Source organism: Callorhinus ursinus, unplaced genomic scaffold, assembly GCF_003265705.2.
Source record: "Callorhinus ursinus isolate GAN/ISIS: 27379988/994484 unplaced genomic scaffold, GSC_fseal_2.0 scaffold54, whole genome shotgun sequence".
NCBI classification, from domain to species: Eukaryota; Metazoa; Chordata; class Mammalia; order Carnivora; family Otariidae; genus Callorhinus; species Callorhinus ursinus.
In genome coordinates this window covers 15,583,679-15,605,239 of record NW_027397116.1, presented here as the reverse complement: position 1 = coordinate 15,605,239, position 21,561 = coordinate 15,583,679, and the positions used below count along the sequence as shown (strand labels likewise).

The 21,561-nt window shown below is 38.8% G+C and overlaps 1 protein-coding gene and 1 pseudogene across 1 annotated transcript in view; both read right to left on the bottom strand.

Annotated features, from left to right (window-relative positions):
* Window positions 1–202: 202 nt before the first annotated feature.
* Window positions 203–21,561, bottom strand: part of LOC141371039 (uncharacterized) — a 55,649-nt pseudogene continuing 34,290 nt past the window's right edge.
* The window catches only part of CDC73 (cell division cycle 73), a 194,481-nt gene continuing 191,437 nt past the window's right edge, over window positions 18,518–21,561 (bottom strand). The window contains exon 18 of the transcript XR_012375657.1: window positions 18,518–18,716. The gene's annotated coding sequence lies outside the window, so the exon portion shown is untranslated. The remainder of the gene's footprint in view (window positions 18,717–21,561) is intronic.

The following is a 21,561-nucleotide window of genomic DNA, read 5'->3' as shown; positions in this document are numbered from 1 at the left end:
CTTTTTTTAGTCTCTATTTCATTTATTTCTGCTTTGATCTTTGTTATTTCCTTCCTTCTACTAACATGGGCCTTTGTTCTTCTTTTTCTAGTTTCCCTTTAAAAAAAAAAAGACTTACTTCATTTTATTTTTCTTGTATAAAAACTATTTGGTGGCCACAGATAACTGCCTGGGTTCTCTGCACAGAGACTAGTGTGGGTCTTTAGACATGGTCAGTGAATTCTTGATAGGGAGACTTGGTGAGCACATGTCTTTCCAGAGTTCAGGGGTAAGAATGCTGTAGGTCTTGGGTATGGCATTAAAGGTGGCCCTGGTGAAGTCACACGGGGTGGTGGTACAGCCCCTGGCCAAGGTGTAGCAGTCATTGATTCTGGCCTTCTCAGGCACAGTGGCCTAGATGATGACAATGCCTCAGGGGCGGGGAACAAGGCACCATCAGCACAGAGCCACGGCGGCAGGTCTCCTTGCAAGCAACGGTATGGGGCTTGCTGATCTCGTTCTCCCAGTAGCCTTACTGCATAGGATGATGCAGAGTGTAGCCAGATGCTGGCACCATGGATGGCAATGGCTACCTCCTGAGGGCACTTTACCCCCAGAACATGTCCACTGTAAACCCTGATCATGACAAATGCCTTGATCCTGGTCCACTGGCCAGCACAGGTCTGCTTTAACACAGGTATAATCTTCAAAACCTGTGGAGTTTTTTTTTTTTTTTAAGATTTTATTTATTTATTTGACAGAGAGACAGCAAGAGAGGGAACACAAGCAGGGGGAGTGGGAGAGGGAGAAGTTGGCTTCCCGCCGAGCAGGGAGCCCAATGTGGGGCTCAATCCCAGAACCCTGGGACCATGACCTGCGCAGAAGGCAGATGCTTAACGACTGAGCCACCCAGGTGCCCCCTATGGAGTTATTTTTAGAAAATGTGTTGTAAACCCTAAGAAGTGATTGTGGAAGCAGCTGAAATGTCAGCAGCGTTCCTGTTCTCGGGCCATTGAACGCAATAGCCTGGTAGGAGCAGGATCCCACCATCTCCTGGGTTAGTCTTAGAAAGTATAGTGTAAGCCCTAAGGGGTGACTGGAAGCAGCTGAAACATCAGCAGCGTTCCTGTTCTCGGGCTGTTGAACACAATGGCCTGGAAGGAACAGGATCCTATCATCTCCTGCAGCAGGGCATAGATAAGGAGCTATGAAAGAAAGTAACCCTTGGGTGATTGCTAGCATGAACGTCACCTTCCTCCCTTATCTCATAACCCCTTCTTTGCATGTCCACGCACAAGAGAGGGTGCAGGCCTGCTTTCCAGCTTCAAGATAATTGCCATCTCTTTCTATTCCTTCCCCATACTTTGATACATCTGTCCTTGCTTTGCTGATAGAAAACTAAATAAAACTTATGTGCAGAATTCAGCTGCAGCTACTCTCCCTTGTAGAGGCAGCCCTGCACGACCCCTCAGATTGGTGTCTGAGAGCATTACCTCTGTGCATGACAACAAAAACCTCATCCTAGAGGGACACCCCAGGAAAAAGTCAACGATCTCAAATTCCTTGATGGGCAGGGAGAAGAGATAAATCTCCTCCACAGTCTTGATCTTCCTGTCCTTGACCAGGCAGCCCAGTTTGGTGATGGGGATCCACTCCTTGTCCTCAACCTTGACTCTGAGAGCTCTGTGGCCTCAGCCCTAGCTCCAAATGCTACTGCTGAAGCCTCTAGAAGCCACCACAGCCTCCCACCAGGGCCCCCTAGAGACTCTGGGACCCCCCTACAGCACTAGCATCATCCACCATTTGCCATTTTCTCAGTTTTCCTTCCCTCTGTCTCTATTGCTCTTTCCTTCCTAAAGAGTCTTAACTCTTCAATAGCAACAGGGGAGGTGAGGTTGTCTTTTGCTTAGGTGTATCACTCAGTACACTAGTCAGAAATAAAGCTAATAGAAGCAAATCTCTATATAAGGATCTTTTTACCTGGTTTGCCCACCATGGGCACCTGATTCTTATTTGTAGGAGACATGAAATCCACCCAATTCACTTAGTCTTTCATTAAATAAAGCAGAGATTTGGGGAATTTCAGTGCTCTGTTTTCATTTTCTTTCTCTCCCCCCCCACTGCTGTCCCCACCCCATTTGCCTATTCAACGGATCCTGAAATGGGTTTAATTACTTATTTAATAGCTTTCATGATATTTGTGCTTAAAAACTCACAAGGGGGAAAAAAGGAAGGTGATTATTAATATTAGGAATACAAAATCTAAACAGAGTAAACCAGAATTTTGCCTCATGGGTGGTTTTATTGCTCCTGAGGCAGGTGAAGAAAATATGGGTTCACAGAGGTTTCTCACTCATTGCTAAGAAATCCCTGTAGGCCCTCAGAGAAGACCACCTCTCCTTGCACTTCACTGAAGGCTGTTTTCAGTCTATTTTTTTTTAAATTCCTGTGCTTTAATCTACCTATTTTCAAGCTGAATCTAATAAACTGTTGGTAGTTGAAATAAGAGGCAGTCCTTAATTCAATCTTAATTCCCCAGAGATGTAAAAAACAAAATTAAGTCAGGATCAGACGGAATTTAGTTCTTACTTTTTACAATCACAAGAAACAAATGAGCTACTCCTGAGATAGTTTTAGATCATATTTAGAACACCAAAGACCTTTTATATTTCCAAGCATTTTGCTTAGTTACTCCTCTGGGCAAAATTTCAGGATCCTGTAGCATATTTAAAACTCCCGTGACACCAATTTCATTTTCTTTTGGTTACTTAATAGACTTTTAAAAAAAATGTGATGCCAATTCTTACTTGGCAGAACCTACATATCATTCCCAGCCAATTCTTCATTTTCACATATTCTTGGGATTAGAGTAAAATTGTCAGATTTAGCAAGTAAAAATGCAGAATGCCCAGTTAAATTAGGATTTCAGGTAAATAACAAATAATGTTTTGGTGTAAGTATGTTCCGAGCAATATTTGGGTCATACTTATACTGAAAAATCATTCAGGTGACTTGAAACAACAGAAATCTCTCATAGTTCTGGAGGACAGAAGTCTGAATCAAGTCAACAGCAGAGCCACAATCACTGCAAAGGCTCTAGGAGAGAATGCTTCCTTGCCTCTTCCAGCTTCTGGTGGTTCAGGCATTCCTTGGCTAATGGCTGCATAACTCCAACCTCTACCTCTCTTTCCACATCACATTCTCTAATTTTTCAGATCTCTCTCTACCTTTACCAGGACATCAGTCATTGCATTTAGGGCTCATCCAGTTAATCTACGATGATCTCATCTCAAGATCCTTAATTACAACTGCAAAGACCCTTTTTCAAATAAAGTAGCGTTAACAGGATCCAGGTATTAAGACATGAACATAACTTCTGAAGGCTCACCATTCAACCTGCCACAGAGGGGAATGGCTAAAACTCCAAACACCCCATCTGAGGTTGATAAATTCATGGCTCAGGTGTAATATGCAATACACCCAAGTCAGAAATGAAACTAATGAAGGTAAATCTGTATAAGGCTCTGTTTACCTGATTTTTCCATCATGGACACCAGGTTTTTATTTGTAAGAAGCGTATGAAATCTACCAATTCATTCAGTCACTCCTTCAATGGACCATTTTTTTTAAGCTCTTTTTATGTGTCAGTGTCCAAGAATCAGAGGTAAATCAAACAATCTTAAGGAATACTTTCTAATGAGGAGACAATGGACCAATCAATAAGCAAACAAATAGGACTGTTACATAATTTAATAAGTGCTATGAAGGAAATAAACAACGTGGCTGATAAAGAGTAACTGGAAACAAGACATGTTGCTTAGAAAGAGCAGTCAGCAAAGGTTCTCAGAAGAGAAGACATTTGTGCTAAATGTCAAGAGATGAGGGTAAGCCAGCCACACAAAGATCCCCACAAAAAAATTTCTTGGACAAGAAATATGGGTTTAAAGGTCTGAGGCTGGGAAGCGATCACTGTGCTCTAGAAAAAGGTAAATGCCAGAGCAGCCAGAACATAGTGACCAGGCAAAAGCATAGTACAAGAATGGGGCTGGATAGACTAGAGCCGGGTCATTGCTGGGTCTTTTTTTTTTTTTTTAAAGATTTATTTATTTATTAAACAGAGTACACGCATGAGTGCGGGGGAGGTACAGAGGGAGAGAGAGAATCCAAAGCAGACTCCATGCTGAGCAGGGAGCCCCATGTGATATTCAATCCCAGGACTCATAGATCATGACCTGAGCTGAAATCAAGAGTCGGACTCTAACTGACTGAGCTACTCAGGTGCCTCATTGCTGGGTCTTATGGCTCATGGTGGGAAGTTTGGACTTTATAGAAATGAGAAGACACCAAGGGCTTAAAAAGAAGAATGATGAGATTTGGTTTACATATTTAAAATTCAGTGAGTACTATGTGAGAAATGATTTAGTGAGGCCAGAGTGGAAGCAAGCAGACCAGTTAGGTTACTAGAGTAGGCCAGGCAAGGGATGTAGAGTATTGTTAGGCATATGGAAAATAATGGAAATCATTTGGAAGTCAAATTATCAGAACTCACTTATAGATTACAAATCTTGGTGGTAGAATACAGAAGAGAAAAGATGACACCACCAATTATAAGGCATAAATTTTCCCAGTTAGAAAGTACATCACCCAGCTTTTCTTGTAGTTCATTGTGACCATGTAAATTCTAGATAAGAGGATGTGAATGGAAGAGATATGAGCAATCTCTGGGTCACATCTGCAAAGAGAGAAGCTCAATGTTCATTTCCTCTTTCACTCTTCTAGATGGCTGGGAAAAAGGACACGTAAAGGAGCTGCCTGAGATCTAGAGAAAAAGTCACATGATGATGGCAAAGCTGTCCCACCATCCAGCATTCTTGGATGGTCTCATTGATTAAGTCATGCTATCTGCCCTGGACTGCCTGCCTACTTTATTCTATGGTATGTGAGAGAGAAGTTAAGATTCTACCTTGCTTAAACCCCCACACTTTAGAGGTTTGGTTACAGTAGCCCTGCTTATATCCAAATATTCGCAACGGCTGCAAGAATCCCAAACTCTCTTTCTAACCTGAATGTTCTGTACATGTGTTCTTGCCTCCTGCCAAGACATAGGTTCTGTTCTCTGTGATAATGAGGGCTGGAGCATAGGGCATAGTTTAAACCCATGTTGATGGAAAGAATTCCTTCTTCCATAGAGTCCAAAGTGAAAAGGATTTCCTGTTGCACAGTGTCATGATAGGTCTTGTACAATGTATTAAATATCAACTCAGGTACAGAAAATTATGGGTATTAACTGTTCATATATTTCATACTAAATATTGTGTTGATTACACAGGGGCTTAACATTCAAGTTAAGATTTGTCAAGTAAGGGTAGATATTTAACATCTGCCTAGGAATTTTGTTAAGAGTCTGAATCTCAGAACTTACAACAAGAACTATAAAAAATTTAACACTTAGTGAAAAAATATATAAATTGTATTTTTTTGCACTTTTATATTGCATTTATTTTTTCTTTATTCCTGGCTTAAAGTCTAACATGAAATGAATCCTTTTGGTTAACTTTAGTTGTATTCAGAGTATATACAATTTATAGTTACTCTTCTATGTCTAGGATTTTATTTTATTGAAAGTAAGTAAATTAGGGGTGTTTGGGTGGCTCAGTCAGTTAAGCGTCCGACTTGGTTTCAGCTCAGGTCATGATTTCAGGGTCATGGGATGCGGTCGCATGTCGGATGCCCCCCCCCCTTAGTAGGGAGTCAGCTTCTCTCCCTCTCTCTCTGTCCCTCCCCCTGCTCTCTCTCTCTAAAGTAAATAAATAAATCTTAAAAAAAAAGAAGAAAGTAAGTAAATTAAATATACACACAACTCTACTTCATCCCTGCTGTTAGGAAGGAGAACCATAAGAATAAGAATTACCCCTTTGAATACAAGGGAAATCACAACATTTAAGGTATATTCAGGGGCTTTTAAATCTGTATTTTGGTTTTGGTTTACATTAAACTATACATAATGTTCTCTTCAATACTTGTAAGTATTAAATATAATAAAATTCATAAACATAAATAAGATGTTTTAATTTAATTATGCCAGCATCAGATTGAAAATGAACCCTTAAGTATCTTTTTCAAGGAAAATGTTCCTTGAAGGAAAGTATCGTGTTTAATTAATATTTGTTAAATATTACCACATATTTAACTTCACAGTTGAAAAGGGCCCCTGTATTTTTCATCAAATCTTTACAATAATCTGAACTATTATCATTCATCTTTTGTAAGATAAAACCTTAATGAAGTTACATGGATTGCCCAAGTTTACCCATCTAGCAAATTGAAAAGCCTGGCCCTATTCCAAGATTTTCTATTCCAAGTTCAGTGCTCTTAAGACTCAACACCCTGACTGGGGTCTGGAAAGACCCAGTACCTTGCCACTGTAGATAATTTTTCATAAATTAAAGTAGGTAATGCTATGCAATTACTGACTGTATTTTCTATTTGTCAAGACCTTCTTAAATTATATACTAAGGAATTAAAATATATAAAAATAACAAGAATAAAAATATAAACTGTATATTAAGGACTTATGTATAAATAGCAAAATAACCATATATTCTTTGAATAATACCAATCTTGGCCACTCGAAATGGCCACTCGAAACTATCCTACCACCATGATCCTGAGACTTATGAAGCTCATAGAAAAATACTTCCTTTCTTCCCATCTCTCTACACTACTTCTCCCATTAAACATCCTTCCTGTCGTCATTAAGTCATTAATTCCTTTGGCTCCCTCCAGTTCTCTCAGACCAATCATCCCAATCTGTCTTCTTTCACCTTTCTACCCAGCCCGGGTCTCACTGTGTCATTTTCATAGTACATAGTTCATTTACTGCCATACTGGTTGTCTTTGATCTCTTGACCCTCAGGAGTTCTCTGTGTGCTGATTCCCATGGCTCATTGATTCTGATCCAACGTCCAGAGGACCAATGTTACTGCAAAAAGTTACAAAGCTGTGACAATTTATTCACCGTGAATTTGTAGTATCCAATCTTAGTGGGGGTCTTCATAGTCTTTTTGTTCAGCTTATTTGACAAACAACAAGCATTTGTTGAGTACTTTCACAATGCCAATTGTCGTGCTATTAATTTAGGACACAAAATGAATAAGATAAACTCCCTGTTCTGGAAGAATTCATAGTTTCATGGACCCACCTAAAAATTCTTTGAAAACTTTTCTACTTTCAAGTCTCGTCCTCACTTTCATGACATATCTTCATCCCCAGTGTACCAAAATGATTGCCATTACTAACCTGAGCATCTTCAAAACCCTTCCATTTCATTCTGAATTTATGTATTGGTCAGGGTTCTTCAGAGACACAGAACCAGTCAGATGTATATACATTGTTAGAGGAAGTTATTGAGAGGACATGACTACCGGTTGACCCTCGAGCTGGACCTGAGCAATCCGAGGCTCCTTATCTATACCCTTCATTCTTGGAATGTACCTTCCACTCACTATTCCTGCACTAGGAGCCACTTCAAGGATGCAGCCTTGAGAGAGTAATGTGTTATTGAGACCATCTGGACTAAATACATGACTGAACCTGATAAGCCTTCTGTATAAATTCTTAAGTTTCTGGCAAGTGGGTGAGATCTACTTGTTTTATGGCCTCACAAGACAAGCCTTATATTTAAGTCCCCTTGCCTAATAAAACTGCCAACCTGAGTGGTCTCTTTCTTAGGTCTCTCCTTGTACAGGGGCTAGTTTCAGATTTCATCCAGGGGACTCCTGAGATTGCAAACCACCATATATAAAGAAAAAGGGATTTATTTTAAGGAATTAGTTCACACAATTGTGGATTGAACTGGGAAATTCAATAGGGTGGAGACTGGGGGAAGAGTTGATGTTGCAGCCCAAGTCCAAAAGCCATCTGTAGGCAGAATTCCTTTTTTCTCAAGAACCTCAGACTTTGTTCTTAGGACCTGCAACAGATTGGATGAGGCCCACCCACTTTTTTGAAAATAATGTTTTACCCAGAGTCTGCTAATGTAAATGTCAATCTCATCTGAAAGAATATCTTCACAGCAAAACCTAGACTGGTGTTTGACCAAACAATTGTGTATCATAGTCTAACCAAGTTGACACATAAAATTAACCATCACATTCTGTATCTTCATAATTCTTTCTCACCTCATTTTACTCTCTCAAGAGGTATTCTGCTTTTGTGCAATTGCTAACCCCTCCACATGAGCTCTTGATCTTTCTCCTTCTATTTTCCTCCAAGAGTTTTCAACAATTATTCCTGCTCTTTTCTATCATCAATCTCTCCATCTTCACTGGCTCTTCTTCTAGGTAAATGGGCTCAAATCTACTCTAGCTTTTAAAGAAACTTTCCTCATTCTAATCCATTCTTTGGTCTCCTTAACTTCAAGATCAAATTTCTTGCAGTCTGTGTTTGTTGCTTTTACTTATCCCTCATTCAGTCCACCTTACTCCAAGCTCTCTGGCTTCCATTCCCATGACTTTTGGAATCTGCTACCTCTTCCCATTCGGCTGGTCTCAAGCCATTCTTATGGAAATGCAATTCTAAGTCCTGATTCTCCACCCCAACCTATCTCCAGGTCTCACAAGGTCAGTCAAGGACTTGTGGCACAGAAGGGGAAAGTTAAGGAAAAGGATAAGCATATTACCTTTGAAATCTGTATAAATAAGAAAATACAAAAAGAAAACAGCTCTTGCTTTTCCTAGAAGACATGAAATCACCAATGCTCAGGAAAAGGCTGGCTTGCATAGGAAGATTCAAAGAATTGCTGAAATTCCCAGAGACGCAGTTAATGTTTCTCTCAGTTTAGAAGTGGGTAAGGTAACCAGAATGAGAAAAAGCTCATCCTCAGCTTGTCTAGAAAAGGGAACTATGAGATGAGATTACCTGACAGTGGGAAAGAAGCGTCCCTTAAGCTAAAAGACATCCAAATGAGTTTCAGGAATAAGGCAAAGGGATATTTATGAATGCTTCGGCAAAACGAAACCATCTTACTCAGTAACCCATTCTGTTTCAGGGGATGTGGCTTGAAATAGCTAGATCTTTGCAAATGAATAATTTATGAAAGCTCCCGGAGCCTTTGAATAACATAATTTAAACTGAAGTTATTCCTGAATAAAAGGTAAAAGAGGAACTCACTTCAAATTCCTCTAATTTCAACATGGATTATCATAGTTATGATTTAAGATAATCTAATAACCATTTTAGTTTATTGCACCAGTCTCCATAAATCCTTGCTTCTGTAGCAGCCAAAGTACTGCAAGGAAGTTAGAATTCACAGGAGCTTAGCTTGAACAAACTAATAATCTAAGCCAAGTCCTGGTTTAAGTCCATTTATAAAATGAGTTTTATCATATATTGGTGCATTTTTTTCAATTTTTCAATTTTTACTTTTAAAAGATTTTTATTTATTTATTTTGAGAGAGAAAGCACGTGCAAGTGGGGGGAGGGGCAGAGGCAGAGGGAGAATCTCAAGCAGACTCCATGCTGAGTGCGGAGCCTGATGAGGAGCTCAACCCCACAACCATGAGATCATGACCTGAGCCAAAACCAAGAGTCGGACTCTCAATCAACTGAGCCACCCAGGCGCCTGGTGCATTTTCTTAAAACACATTCTGATTTTAGAATAAAAAAAAAAAGACTTAAGTACAAAGAAGAATTAACCTGACAAACCATGCAAAAAACCAATAGACTATCATCTTTATTTATTGGGTCAAAAAGAACCTGTTTAAGTTTATGTTCTAGGGGCACCTGGGTGGCTCCATCAGTTAAGCATCTGCCTTTGGCTCAGGTCATGATCCCAGGGTGCTGGGATCGAGCCCCGTGTCAGGCTCCCAGCTCAGCTTCTCCCTCTCCCTCTGCTGCTCCCCCTGCTTGTGCTCAAGTGCACTCTCTCTCTGTCAAGTAAATAACTAAAATCTTAAAAAAAAAGTTTATGTTCTAATTAATTATACTAGAGTTACATAAATACATTATTGTTGATTTCAAATTTTCTATTAATAGGCCTATGTCTTAGAAATGAATGAAACAGAGCTAGGATAAAGTAGCCTTTCTACCCTCTGATAAAAAAAAAAAAAAATCATGACCAAAATAACGCAGTAACCAGTCAGCTGGTTAGCACTTCCAAAGTCCCCTTGCTAAACACATTTAAATATCTCATTCTTAACACCTCACACACCTCACTTGGGTTTAAGCATTTTTTTTTTTTGCATCAGTGCTATTTGTACCCCTTGAACATACTTACTATATGTAAAATACTATATAAAAATTAAATTTGTGTACATGTATATTTACCTTCCTATTTAAATACCTTGAAGTACAGATTATTTTATTCATTGCTTTCTCACTAGTACATAGTAAATTGTAAACTCAAAATCTTTTGTGAATTGAAGAGCTATTCCTATATTTGGAGGAGGATAGGGAAGGAATGGTGAAGGAAATGAGCATTGGCATAAAGTTCCTAAGGAAGGTAGAGGTAGCCAATGTATATGTGAATAATTAAAAAATCATTTCTAGACCTCTACTTGCCGTTTATTAGTGGGCTTTTTTCTTTGTACTGTTTTCACTTTTTTTTTTTTATCATGTGTTCCTCCCATATTAAGGTTGTTAATGCTGGGTTTCTTCTTTTTTTAATTGGTTTTTCCCCCAGCTTTATTTAGGTGTAAATGAGAAATAAAATTATATATGTTGAAGGTGTACAACTTGATGTTTTAGTGTATGTATAAATTGTGAAATAGCCACAATAAACTATTAGCAAAAGCTAGTATTCCAAAAGCTAATGCGTGGTGTGTATATATGTGTATACAGACATACGCTATTTTCTTTATCCATTTATCTGTTGACAGACATTTAGGTTGTTTGCACATCTTCGTTATTGTGAATAATGCTGCAATGAACACGGGAGGGCAACTATCACTTCAAGATCCTGATTTCATTCCCTTTGAATATATATTCAGAAATGGGATAAAAAATAGTATGGTACTGGCATAAAAGCAGACAAATAGACCAATAGAACAGAATGAGAAAACCAAAAATCAGTTCAACCATTTATGGTCAACTAAACTTTGATAAGGCTGCCAAGAGCAAACAGTAGGGAAAGGACATTGCCTTCAATCAATGGTGTTGGGAAAACTGGATAGCACATGCAGAAGAATGAAACTGGACCCTTATACATACACAAAAATCAACTCAAAATGGATTAAAAACCTAAATGTAAAAACCAAACCAAACAAAAAAAAAACCTTAAATGTAAAGCCCTAAACCATAAAACTACTAGAAGAAAATAGAGAAAAACCTTCTTGACATTGGTGGTGGCAATGATTTTTTTGGATGTGACACCAAAAGCATTGACAACAAAGCAAAAACAGACAAGTATGATTATACCAAACCAAATGCTTTTACTCCACAAAAGAAACAACTGACAGAGTGAAAAAGCAACCTACGGAATGGGAGAAAATATTTGCACATCATATATCTGGTAAGGGTTTAATATCAAAATATATAAGTAACTCAAACAACTCGGTAACAGAAAAACAAGTCACCTGATTAAAAAATGAGCAAAAGATCCAAATAGACTTTTCTCAAAAGAAGATAAACAAATGACCAACGGACACATGAAAAGATATTCAACATCACTTATCAGGGAAATGCAAATCAAAACCACAATGTGGTATCACCTCCCACTTGTCAGAGTCGCTTTTATTAAAAAGACAAAAGATAAAAAGTGTTGGCAAGGATGTGGAAAACGGAGCACCTCCATACACCACTGATGAGAACATAACCTGGTATAGTTACTATGGAAAACAATATCAAGATTCCTCCAAAAATTAAAAATAGAACAATTCTTTGTTAGTACTGGGTTTAAGACTAGATATCCATTTATCCCTCAAAACTTCAAAACTCAGATTCAAGCTTCCCATCACTGCTGGGAATGCCACCAGGCTTTGTCCCAGTCCCATTCTATCTGATCGGGCCACCTCCCTGTGCACAGCTCCACGTCAATGTTGATTAACGATGTACAATTCATAACTTCTAACCGAGTTAATTTAGCAGAGGTTTCCCTCAGGGATCCCAAATAAACACAAACAGTGGCTCCTAGGATCCCCCATGAAACTTTCTTCTCTTCATTATTCTGATTTTTTTAGTAAAAGGCCAACCTGAGAGAATAGGAAATCCATCCTGGGAAAGGAGAACAAAGCCCATTGTGAAGCTAGGCTTTCTGTCCAGGTCTTGGCTACAAACCTCTATTCAGACCTCTTGCAAACTTGGGACTCTCACCTTTTTCAGTTGTACGTTAAGAACTACAAAGGTGAGGCCCTTATAATGGAGGGAAGAAAAGCCCGAACAGGCCTCCATTCCACTAGAATTCAGACACAGAAGCTCTTAAGTGAAAGAATCTGGAAATTAAAACCTTGGCCTATTATACACCCTAAGAATATAATCTCACCAACCCACACTGCCTCTCTAAGGGCTTGATTTAGTCGGCTTTCCACTTCCACACCTTCTAATTGTGGAATTTCTTTCATTTTAATTCTCCTCAGGGCCAAACTCTGATTAAACTAACACATACTGTTTCTAGGATTTTGAAACTGAGCTTCCTCAGCAAGACGCTACTTAAGAGAGTAAACCAGTCAGCCCTCTTCAGTTTTCCCTGCCTGAAATAGATAGGGCAGTACCCCAGCAGGCAATTAATTGACCGGGGCTTGCATTTTCTCTCCCGCATGAAGAAACAAGACAAAAATCCTCTGGCAGCTACAGGCCGGATATCAATTTACCCTAAGCTCAGCACATTCCAAGTTAATGTACTTAGCTTTTTAGAGATGAGTACAATGTTAACATATTATTTACATCTCAAAGATAACCTTCCTTTCGAAAACTTAATTGAAACTTTCACTTTGTTAAAGGAAAAGCACCAGGGCGCCTGGGTGGCTCAGTCATTAAGCGTCTGCCTTGGCTCCAGTCATGATCCCAGGGTCCTGGGATCAAGCCCCACGTCGGGCTCCCTGCTCAGTGGGAAGCCTGCTTCTCCCTCTCCCACTGCCCCTGCTTGTGTTCCCTCTCTTGCTGTGTCTCTCTCTGTCAAATTAAATAAAATCTTAAATAAATAAATAAATAAATAAATAAATAAATAAATAAATAAAAATAAAGGAAAAGCACTGATTGCTGCTCAAGAAGGATTTACAGAAAGTATCCATTTCCAGTTGACACCGAATGTCTCAAAGAAATGGCAGCTGGTGGGGAAGGCACAGTAATATGGAGACTTGGACGTTCATACTAATAATAGAGCCCACTCACACTGGCACTTGACTTCTTCCCTAGGCACTTGAACACACGGGCTTTTCCCTACCTCTGCCTTTCTCCCATAAGCTTAGAGCTCACAAAACTATTTATCTTTGGCTTCCTACCTTATCTCTGTGTCAGCTGGTAATTTTAGCAAGTCTGAAACGTTTCCATAGCTAAGGAAAGAGAGGGAAGGACATTTTAGCTATCTTTTTAACTCTTAAGAAGATGTATCTCTGCATGTTCATCTGCATATCCACTCATTGTATTTTATTGAGCATCTGCACACCACAGGTCAGGCACTGTGTTAGGTCCCAGGATATAATACGGAAGAAGAAAGGCAAAGTCCTTGTTTTCTGCTCTCATGGAGTTTCTGTTCCAGAAGGAAAGTTCACAATCACTTTCTATAGTTTAATTTCTACGAAGAAAATAAATTAGGGAATGTGATGGAGCATGACTGGGGGCCACTTTTGTAGATTGGAGTTGATATCTGAATGACAACATGAGCTAGAAATGGAAAGATTGGGAGCAAAACATACACAGAGGGTACGGCAAGTTCAACAGGCCCCAAGTTTAGGAGTGACCATCGCCTAGTTGATGAGCAGGAAGATTGTCATTGTGGCTGGAGGTTAGTGAGAAGTGTCCAACCAACAGGGTCAGGTGGGAGAGGAGGCAGAACTCATACGCGTCCTCAAAACCACAGTGAAGAGTTCAGATTTTATTCTAATGGTAGAGAGAAGGCATCCTAAAGTGGTTCAGGATTTTTTAAACAGCACTTCTGCTGCTGTGTGGAGAACAGATGATAGAAGGCAAGAATGGAAGCAGAGAAACCATTTATTTAGAGGCGATTACAGATGTCCACACAAGAGACTGTGGTAGCTTGTCCAAGTGACAAATGGAAAGGTGAAGAAAAGTAGACAGATTTGAAAAATTTTTTTGGAGGTATAGCTGTCTGAACTTACTGATAGATTGTACACAGAGAGGGAAAGGAAAGAAAGAATCAAGTAGCCATTTACTTGAGATGATTAAAACATGGATTTGACCTAGAACAGATTTGGTTTGAGAAATTAGGAGGTATATTGTGGACAATGTTAAATGTGGGATTCCTGTCAGACAGTCAAGTGCAAGAGGTAAGAACGCAGTTGGACATTCACGTGTGGATCCCCAAACAGTGGTTAGAATTTTCTGCGAAGTCAGGATAGGGTACTATTTCACTGTGGGAGGTATCTGCCTTGGGTGATTCATTCATCCATTTATTCAACCAACATTTAACATCTGCTAGTGCCTGACACTCTCTAGTTTCATAAGATGAATATTCCCTCTCATAAAAATCACCATCTCGTGGGAGGACACAAAAAATAAACAAACAAATACACAAGAATATACCAGAGAATGATGAATGTCATAATAAAAATAAATCTCGATGGTAACACACATGATGATGATTTTATCAGCATGTTCCTCTTATATGAATATACCTTAATTGTTGGCATATATATTTGTGGGGGGGTGTGGAGGAAAGATTAATGTATTGGCAATAAAAGAATCAGCAATCCGTTCAGTTATCTGGCATAGGCTTTCAGGTGAACTACAGATGCTCAAAATCCAGAAAGAACTTAAAAATGTATTTACAAGTAGAAGAGGTAAAAAGAAAAAAGACATTTGGTAACAATCTAAATTCAGCCTAACAAGATTATCAGAGTTCTTTTTCAAGTAAGACTTTATGGCTTTCCATCTCTTCAGCTCTTTTTATGCTTCCAGACGAAGAAACTAAAACAATAAAACATTTTTATCTGCTTCTATAACCTGATTCTATGTGAAAATACCCAGGGGGTATTTCTATTCTTTTTTGCCTTAAAATTCACTGATATTGCTTCTCTCTAGTTTACTTCTCTCGATCCTTGATGTTCAATTTCCTTCTCCTGTGACTAGTGGTATCAAGTTATCTCTAACCCTGAGAGAAGGGACAAAGGTCAACACTAAAATAGTCATTTCTGTGAGCAAGAGAAGTCATAAAAGGTCTCAAGCCAACCTTCACAGCTGTTTTTCCAAAGTCAAAGAAGAAAGTGAGAGGAAAACTAATAATATGGAAGCTGATACAAATCTGTTCCTAACATTTTATCTACCCCAGGAAGAACTATGTAGCTAGGTATTGGAATTTTGGGACTCTGAAATCACATTTTTAGTATAAGCTTAAAAGAGAAGAGTAATATTCTGGAGACTATAACAAAGAAAGCTTTACTATGAGATTTCCAATTTGATTTGTGGCAATAATGTTGTTACAACAAATAAAAAATTTTCATTTCAAAAGAAGCCAAATAAATGACCATTCTCTTCCAAAGTGCAGTTGCAAACCACCTTTTATCTCAGCGCTATGTATTCTATGCAATGAATTAAAAAAATAAAACTCTTCTGACCTTACTAATCCTCTACAAATCTCCTTCCTGGTAAAACACCAGCAACAAATCACCAGTGTACCTAAAAATACAAATACAATTTAACTCTCAAAACAAAGTTACTGAAAATTATCTTTCTGGTCAAAAATTAAAGTACAGGGCACCTGGGTGGCTCAGTTGTGAAGCGTCTGCCTTTGGCTCGGGTCGTGATCCCAGGGTCCTGGGATGGAGTCCCACATCGGGCTCCCTGTTCGGCGGGGAGCCTGCTTCTCCCTCCCTCACTCCCCCTGCTTGTGTTCCTGCTCTCGCTGTTTCTCTCTCTGTCAAATAAATAAATAAAATCTTTAAAAAAAAAAATTAAAGTGCAGTGACACAGCTTCTCTTCCAATTTCCAGCCCTAAATCTTCCCTTATAAAACTATAATGCAGTACATTCCCTCTTGGGAACAAGTTTCCCAGAGATAATCCAAATTAGAGACATGGATTAAAAAAAAGAATCAGATTTTGAACATTATAATAGAAACTGTTCTCATAACTGGATGGAAATGGAGTGATAACAAAAGAGTTTATAAAACTCTAATAATATCACTTAACTAAGATCATATATCTTTGTAAAGTAAAATTTATACTTAAGGGTATATATCAGTATTTTCATTTTCAAGATTATATTTCCATTAAAAGTCCACTATATATATTCTCTACTAGATCTCTCACAAATTTCCTCCATTTCCCTAATACTCCCAGACTCAATGAGAAAGTAAGAAATGTTCTTTCTACTAAATATCTGTCCTTTGGCAAACATCTCTGTATTTTTCATTTTTCAGCTATATCTCCTCAAATGGCAATGTTCTTTTATTTATTTCTGGGCTAAGTATACCAGCCTTAAAATAACACCAAAGTACTGCTCTTAGAAGATATTTTATTAATCAAATGTGGCTGTAGGAATATGAAATAGAATATATATCTAATTGATAACAAAGTAAAGTGACAATAAATTTGAAGGAACATTAATCTGTCACTTCATAATATTAACATACTTAGAAACCAAGATGTTCAATAACCAGCCAAAACTAAGTAGATTAGAAAATCATGTTTCTGGGGTACCTGGGTGGCTCAGTCAGTTAAGCATCTGCCTTCAGCTCAAGTCATGATCCCAGGGTCCTGGAATTGAGCCCCATGTCAGGTTCCCCACTCAATGGAGAGTCTGGTTCTCCCTCTCTCTCTCTCTCCCCCTCCCTCCACTCCCTGCCCATCCCCCACACTCTCTCACTCTCACTCTCTCAAATAAATAAAATTTAAAAAAAGAAAAGAAAAGAAAATCATGTTTCTGCATCTACTTTCCTTTCCTTGAAAAGATGTGAAATCTTGCAAAGTGAAGACAGGCTTTTCAGTCTACCTACGATGACTTCAAATAGAATTATCAGCCTATTAAAACATCTCTGAGTTTCTGCTTTTTTTTTTTTACCTTAATTTTATTCCAGATAATGTTACTTCAAAATTGAACCTAATTTTTCCTGAAAAACTCATAAGATCAATGAGACAGTTAGAAAAATTATCTTCCAGGGGTGCCTGGGTGACTCAGTCGGTTATGTGTCTGCCTTCAGCTCAGGTCATTATCCCGGGGTCCTGAGATCGAGCCCCACGTCGAGCTCCCTGCTCAGTGGGGAGTCTGCTTCTCCCTCTGCCTCTGTCTGCTGGTCCCGCCTGCTTCTGATCTCTCTCTCTCCCTCAAATAAGTAAATAATATCTTTAAAAACAAAAAGAAAAAAAGAGAAGAAAAACAATCTTCCAGAGCCCTGGAAGTAAGTTTATAGCTAAAACTTACAGACAATAAACAATCTGACCATGGAAATATCTGCAGAATTGGATTCTGGGCAATGGGAATTGCCCAGTCCAAGGTTCCTTGGAGGGAACCCATCTTACATGTATATGTGGAGCCAGTAGATGTTTTTGGGCAAAGAACTGGTCACAGTTCTGACTGACTTTTAGCAGGATCATTCTGCTTACTCAGTAGAGGAATAAGAGTACTCCTAGAAAACACCATAATTTCTTTTTTTTTTAAAGGTTTTTATTTATTTATTAAAGAGAGAGAGAGAAACAGCATGAGAGGGGAGAGGGTCAGAGGAAGAAGCAGGCTCCCTGCTGAGCTGGGAGCCCGATGTGGGACTCGATCCCAGGACTCCAGGATCACGACCTGGGCCGAAGGCAGTCACTTAACCAACTGAGCCACCCAGGCACCCAAAACATCATAATTTCTATGAATATTTGCCCTTTATTGTCAGATCATAATAAAATCTAAATAACCTTAGGTGACCATTATGAAACAACTTTTATTATCTTTTAAAATATATTAATATAAGCAAAATAATCTATATTTAATAGTAGAAACTTAGTTACATATCACTTACAATTTATAATTACCTAAAAGTTATCTTGTTAACACTGCTTTTACTAATAGTAAGGTCAATGTTTATCGAAGAGAAAAGTCAACATGTTTACCTTTTGTTCACTCAACAAATATTTATTGAATTGTGATACGCTACTATGTGCCATGCAGAATATGTGAGGAAAAAAAAAAAAAACGTGAGCAAAAAAAAAGAACACTGTCCCTCCTTTCACAAACTGTTTCACGCTGGGGCACCTGGGTGGCTCAGTCGTTGGGAGTCTGCCTTCAGCTCAGGTCATGATCCCAGGGTCCTGGGATCGAGCCCCACATCGGGCTCCCTGCTCCACGGGAAGCCTGCTTCTCCCTCTCCCATTCCCCCTGCTTGTGTTCCCTCTCTCTGTGTGTCTCTCTGTCAAATAAATAAATTAAAAAAAAAAAATAGTCTCATGCTAATAGTTACAGTAGAGCATCTTGGAGAGAAAAGAGGTTTTACTTTTCATGAGAGAGTTTCAAGTTAAAACCTGGTTGGAAAACACATTGTCAGAAGCTTTCCAGGCATTTACCATTACCATGCTGATATTCCCGCAAGGATTCCTTCTGCAGCTCTATAGATGAGAAGAGGAAGATCTGAGGCAGCCAGCTTATCTACAAAACAAAACAAAACAAAACAAAAACCTCATTGTTTATCCTCACATTCAACTTTATTTCCTTCTGCTAAATTATAATACCTAGTATGATCAGCCACTTTACTTACCAGAGTTCACACCAAATAAGTCTTGGCTATTTCCAAAAATCAAACTTACCCAGAAATGATAAAAAAAAAAAATTGTCACTATTGAGAATAGGCAAAAGAATTTGCTAAAACCTCTAAAGGCAATTTCTACAAAGAAGATTTTAAAACATTCTAAGTAAAGGCAGCAACATCAAAATTCTTTACTTTTTCAGTGAATACAATATTTGAATGTAAAATTCATATTATATTTACTAAAAAATAAGTCTCATCAGAAACACATTTTATGGGCGCCTGGGTGGCTCAGTCGTTAAGCATCTGCCTTTGGCTCAGGTCGTGATCCCAGAGTGCTGGGATCGAGCCCCGCATCGGGTTCCCTGCTCGGCGGGGAGTCCGCTTCTCCCTCTCCCACTCCCCCTGCTTGTGTTCCTGCTCCCATTATTTCTCTGTCTCTGTCAAATAAATAAATTAAAAAAAAAAGAAACACATTTTATGTAGTTTATTGGGCATACTTATAATGGCACATGTGGTAGACAACGACACTAATAAATACTGTTCACCAATTTTCAGAATAACAATTTATTTAGCTAATAGTTGTTTCCTGAATACACACAATGGGTATACACATGCACACGTCATTGACGTATCAATGGTCAGGCGCCACCAGCAGCAGACAGGTGTCTGATACAGGTGTAGGTGAGGGGAGCCATGCAAGGCACCAGGAGGACTGTAGGAGGCAACAGTGAAGCTATTTGAGAATCAAGAACTATGCTGAATAATGTTTAAGTTTTATATACATATTTATCTTTCTTAGTATGTAAGAGAGTAACTTGCTAATACTTCTCTGTGTCTTTGGTGTGCTGAAGTAGAAAACACAAAAGAGTTCCATCTAAATAAGGGCTAGAGTTTTCTAGGGGGAGAAGCACAGCCCTGGGGGCTGAGCTAGGGTATCAGTGCAAGAGACAAAATGACAGAAATTCAGGGAGTAGGGCAATTTTGGGAAAAGCCCTGGGGTCTGCTGGAATCACAACCACTGTCCCTCTGGAGATTCTGTCCCAAGATCTCCCTTACTCCGATCTCAGGGGGCTTTTTGCTCTGCTTCTATCAAGGATAACACTTCCCTTGAAATAACTCTGTTGTGTTATTGTTGTTTTATTATCACTGTTCTTTCCTCCTACAAGCACGATACTGTGCAACCCAACAATTACTTCGCCAACTTCAGTAACTGCGTTCCTGAAAGCGCTGCTGAGGCATGTGTCCAAGCTAATTTCTAGGCCCTTGTAATTTAAACTCTCCTAGCTGGATAATTGGACTAATGTCCAATAATCCATCCATTAAAACCAACACCGTTTATTATACGGCCCAAAGTAACAGAATTTTCTCAGACTCAAACATAATAACACAAAACAGCACAACTTCTGAAATCATCTTCAATCCAATTGTTTATTCATACTGTGTCTTACGCTGGAAAGATTTTTCAAATGATCATAAAACCAGTCTGTGGATTAAGGACTGCACACTAAAATACCTTTAGGGGTCAGCAGGAAAATGTTAGTGTGTGAAGCAACAAAGATATGTGGAAGTTGTTGCAAACCGGTAAGTTCATTCAAACTCAAAAAAATCGTTTAAATGATTGTGCCGGCCAAATAAAACATGTCCGCAGACCAAATTCTTTAAATTTGTAGCTGTACCCTCAAGCATAGCTGCATAGCATAAGTTAGTTAATACTAATCTTTAAGCCACTGGTAATAGAGTTAAATAGCACCACCATTACGATACGGTAATAGAGTTAAATAGCACCACGATTACCCAAAGCCATATGTTGCACTAGACACTAATAATCACCAAAGGACTTTAACTGCAGCAGATTGATTCATATTTCCTTTTGCCTTATCACCACTTTATCTTCTAAGACATTAGCTCTATGCTTTTTCTTCTACTGTTCTCTCCTTTTCTTCTTTACATCTGCAACTTCACTATCTGGTTTTTTAAAAGATCTTTGACCTTGTTTTCTTTTTTTTTTAATCTTTTTTTTTTAAGATTTTTTATTTATTTGACAAATAGATACACAGCGAGAAAGGGAACACAAGCAGGGGGAGTGGGAGAGGGAGAAGCAGGCCTCCTGCTAAGCAGGGAGCCCGATGCGGGGCTCCATCCCAGGACCCTGGGATCATGACCTAGGCTGAAGGCAGACGCCTAACGACTGAGCCACCCAGGCGCCCCTGACCTTGTTTTCAAGTTCTAATTTATGAGTCACTTTCAGCCAGGTACACTCATTTCTTTTCAAGCAAAGTTAAACATTCTTCCCTGTAGTTTATATGTCAATATTTATATATTATGAAGTACATTATGGTTTCCTGTGAGGACTTATGGGGAGGAACTATGTCTTATTCATCTATATGTATTCATCTATATGTAACCAAGGCCTAGCACCACCCTTAGCCTGAAGTACGCATATAAAAAAGGATTGTGCACAAAGGAATAAATGAAGGAATAAGTAGGTTTATTAGTTAATGTTACAGGAAAATTTGAGAATGCAAAACAATTAAATTCAATCCTTTTATGGATGAACAGAAAGGTCCAGACCTTGTCCTAAAATTTCTTTTCACTGTCTCAGCCACTTTTATTTCAAAGAGAAACAGCAGATATTAACATTAGCCTGTTATGTTATTGTACTAGAATTTTCTGTATAAATTGGTCCAGGTTCTTCTTACTTGGCAACATGGAGTTTCACTGTCCATTAAAATTTAACCTATGTGT